The 4,601-nt window shown below is 44.7% G+C and overlaps 1 pseudogene; it reads right to left on the bottom strand.

Moving 5' to 3' along the window:
• Positions 1-2,999: 2,999 nt before the first annotated feature.
• On the bottom strand, positions 3,000-3,873 carry LOC110307421 (proteasome subunit alpha type-5 pseudogene; annotated as a pseudogene).
• Between the last annotated feature and the right edge of the window lie 728 nt (positions 3,874-4,601).

Here is a 4,601-nt window from a genome sequence, read left to right on the forward strand (position 1 = left end):
ACTTGCTACGTAGACCAGGCTGGCCTAGAACTCAGAGATCTCTGAGTCTGAGTCTGCCTGCCTCTACCTCCCAAGTATTGGGATTAAAAGAATGGGTCACCACACCCAGTAGGAAGAGGTTTTCAATTTTTATTCTGATAAAGGAGCTTCTCCTCGGGCTGGTGAGATGGCTCAGTGCGTAAGAGCACCCGACTGCTCTTCCGAAGGTCAGGAGTTCAAGTTCCAGCAGCACATGGTAACGAGATCTGACTCCCTCTTCTGGAGTGTCTGAAGACAGCTACAGTGTACTTACATATAATCAATAAATAAATCTTTAAAAAAAAAAAGGAGTTTCTCCTCCCTCACAGGAAATATTGACTCAATCATGATAGCTAATATCATTTCTGTGTCACCTGGTAAGAGCGTAAATTGTGTGTCCAACTAGAAGGTGGGGTTATTTTATGGTTTGCTAGCATATATTAATTATGCATAAGTTTCACGGACATGATCATACATATATATTGAATGCATTCACTACCGTTACCATCTCTACCCTCTGCCCATCCTGCCACTCCTGCTAATCACCTCTCTGTCTCTATCTCCCTCTCCTCTCTGTCTTCCCCCATTCCCTTTTCCAGTGACTTTCACTGAGATTGCAGGGACCTGAGTAAAATATTATTTACAGGAGCATAGATTCACCACTAGTCTTTATAGTACGGAAGAACCAGCAACCTTTCACCATATAAACCATCAGAGAGAGTTGAGGCTTCACGAATCCCCTCCCACCTCCAGGACAGGCTGTTGACGGCCCGATCTTGGGCAGGTAATCACAGCTGCAGTGAGGTCAAGAGCGTCATGGCTGGAGCATGCTCAGACAACAGCGTCTCATGGCATTTCACTGCATTCTCTCTACCCTTTCTTCTGTGGCGTTCCCTAAGTCTTGAAGGGAGGGATACAGGTATACAGGTATAGAGAGGGCTAAGCGCTCAACAGTCTCTGATTCCTGCCACTTTGACCAGTCGTGAGTTGCTGCATTCCCAGCACCTACTGTAATAAGGCACTTCTTTTACCAAAGCCGACAGAATCAGGAACCTGCGGGCTTGAGCACATTCAGAAGGGTGGGGACACTGTGCACCTCATGTCTGCCTCCAGATGGTTGTGAGCAGCCGAGTGGGTGCTGGGAAGCAAACCCAGTCTTCTGTGAGAACAGTAAACGCTCTTAACCACTGAGCCATTTCTCTAGCCCTCCCAATACAACCTCCCTTCCTTAAAAAAAATTTTTTTTTTGTGAGGTGTTTTGGCCTAGCAATGAGAAAAATGCACTCTGGCCTCAAGGTTTTAGTTATGAAGCCTTAATTCTATTTGACCTGTATATCAGTACCATACAGTCTTGGTCACTACTGCTTTGCAATAAGCTTTTGTTGGCTTGTTTTTAACAACATTCACTGAACGTGGGACCTAGTACACTTTAGACGCCAGATCTTCCACTGAACTATACAACTCCATCGCCAGACCCTTATTTCCTTCTTGAAGATTACTTGCATTATTCTGAGCCCCTTGTAATTCATACTCATTTCATCTTACTTTATTGTGTTGCTGGAGACAGAACCCAGGGCCTTTGTGGGTGGTGAGCATATGCCGTGCCATGGAGTTCTCTCTTTGCCTACCTAAATGTTAGAAAAGTTTGAACATCTATACGGAGGTCGGCTGGGGACTCTTCAGTGTCTTCCCCTGAAGTTGGATGTTAACTGGGGGATGTTCTGCCACTTGAGCAGCCCTCTCCTCTAGTATGCATGAGATATTCTGTACTTATTTAAACCTTTTCAGATCCTTTTTATTTTGGATATGGATATAAACTTGGCACTTTTTTATTAAATGTGTCAATCCTTCCCATTCTTCTTTTTGTAATTTCTAAGTCCTCAAGAGATACAGTCTCACACTGGTCTCACACTGGTCTCACACTGGTCTCACACTGGTCCATTGGCTTTCCACAGGTAGGTTGCTCCAGATTTCGACATACGCTAGGGCTAGAGAGCTGCGTCACTGGTTAAGAGCACTGGTTGCTCTTGAAGAGGACCTGAGTTTGGTTCCAGCACACGAGTGGTAGGACTCACAACCATTTGCAACTCCAGGTTCAGGGGATCTGACACCCTCTTTTGTCTCCCAAGGGCACCAGTCAGGCAGGTGGTGCACAAACATATGTGCAGGCAAAACAATAATAACGCATACAGTTAACAATTTTTGTTTTTTATCTTTTTTTTTTTTTGGTTTTTCGAGACAGGGTTTCTCTGTGTAGCCCTGGCTGTCCTGGCACTCACTTTGTAGACCAGGCTGGCCTCGAACTCAGAAATCCGCCTGCCTCTGCCTCCCGAGTGCTGGGATTAAAGGCTTGCGCCACCACGCCCGGCTTGTTTTTTATCTTTATTTCTTTGAGACAGTGTTTTTCTTTTTAAATTTTTTTACAGATGGTTGTGAGCCACCATGTGGTTGCTGGGATTTGAACTCTGGACCTTCGGAAGAGCAGTCAGGTGCTCTTACCCACTGAGCCATCTCACCAGCCCGTTTTTTTTTTTTTTTAAAGATTTATTTATTGATTATATGTAAGTTCACTGTAGCTGTCTTCAGACACACCAGAAGAGGGAGTCAGATCTTGTTTCGGATGGTTGTGAGCCACCATGTGGTTGCTGGGATTTGAACTCCGGACCTTCGGAAGAGCAGTCGGGTGCTCTTACCCACTGAGCCATCTCACCAGCCCCCTTTAAATTTTTTTTTTTTTTTTTTTTTTTTTTTTTTTTTTTTTTGGTTTTTCGAGACAGGGTTTCTCTGTATAGCCCTGGCTGTCCTGGAACTCACTTTGTAGACCAGGCTGGCCTCGAACTCAGAAATCCGCCTGCCTCTGCCTCCCGAGTGCTGGGATTAAAGGCGTGCGCCACCACGCCCGGCTTAAATTTTTTTTATTTCAGAATTGCTGTTATGTACAGACTTCATAAAAAAAAAACACACACACACATATACTGGATATTTTCCATGACATAAGAGCTGGAAATAAAGTCTAAGGGCAATTAGAACTGAAAGTGTCCCACAGAAGTTCGAGAACGGCTCCTTCTTAAATGTCCTTGATCACCTCCTCCAGTTCTTCCTTTGTGAACATGTGGAAATTCTGACCAGGCTGCACCGTGGCTAGCTACATGTTGGTCACGTTCAGCTTCTCCTCCATGACTTGCTTGAGGATGATGAGCGAGGACTTGATGGCCTCCTTCAGAGTCGTAGACTTATGGTAAACTTCTTGCAAGGAGCTCTGGGCACCCTCAGAAGCAGAGCCAATTGCTCGAGTATCACACTGTACAAAGGTCCCAGATGGGTCCATGCGAAGCAGTTGGGGTCCTTTCTCATTGACTCCTCCAAACAACAATGCTACTCCAAAGGGACAAGACATAGCACCTGGATCTGCATCTTCCTCTCCAAACTGCAGAGCCAGCTTGGACACAGCCTGGGTCACACTCTCGACTGTCATTGTCTCATTATAGGTGAACCCGTGGTTCTGTGTCTCCACTCTGGCTTTATCAATTAAAGCTTTAGCATCAGCAATTAGCCCACTCATGGCACAACCTATATGAGCATCAATCTCTACGATTTTCTCAATGCTGCTGGGCTCCATTAGTGGGGAGGTAATTCTCTTCTCCACAGCTAGACATACGCCCTCTGAGGTCTGGATGCTAATGGCTGTAGAACCAAGCTTGATAGCCTCAATGGCATATTCCACTTGAAATAATCTTCCTTCAGGAGAAAAAGTATTCACACCCCTGTCGTACTCGGATCAAGTGAGGAACATGGCAAGGACAGAAGGAAGCGGCAGTGGCTATGCGGGGTTCCCAAAGGCCACAGGATCGAAAGCAGCACACCGCCACAGCACCAAGGGAGACAGTGTTTTTCTATGTAGCCCTGGTGTCCTGAAACTCACTCTCTAGACCAGGTTGGCTTTCAAGTTAGAGATTGGCCTGCCTCTGCCTCCGAAGTGCTGGGATAGGATTAAGGACAGCCACCACTACTGCCTGGCTTATTTATTTATTTACTCATTTATTATTTTTATTGTTGTTGTTGGTGGTGGTCTCCTATGTAGCCCTGGCTAGCCTGGAACTCACAGAGCTCCACCTGCCTCTGCTTCCCAGTGCTAGGACTAAAGGTGTAGTACCATGCTTGTCTTTAAAACAAATAAGTCTTTTTTTAAAGTTCCTATGAAGACAAACTACCTCTCTTCAGATCATTCTGGCTTTCTCTGGGTGCTGCTGGGAGTTTCTGTTGTTTTGCTTTGTCCACATTAACATATCTCTTGTCCAGATAGAATTATTTTATCTTGGTTATAAAGAAATTGAAGCTCTATGGGCTCTGGAGATGTCTTAGTAGGTAGCTTTACTGACTGGTTTTGTGTGTTAGCATGACACAGCAGAAGTTATCACAGAGAAAGGAGCTTCCCTTGAGAAAATGCCTCCATGAGATCCATAAAATTTTTTTAAAGATTTATTTATGTATATGAGAGTCCTGTCTGCATGTATGCTGTAGCAAAATATAATCCTAATCTGTATCGATATATGAAGTCTATACCAAATGTAAAAATATTTGGT

This window comes from Mus caroli, unplaced genomic scaffold (genome assembly GCF_978045245.1).
Source record: "Mus caroli unplaced genomic scaffold, Mus_caroli_1 scaffold_14, whole genome shotgun sequence".
NCBI lineage: Eukaryota > Metazoa > Chordata > Mammalia > Rodentia > Muridae > Mus > Mus caroli.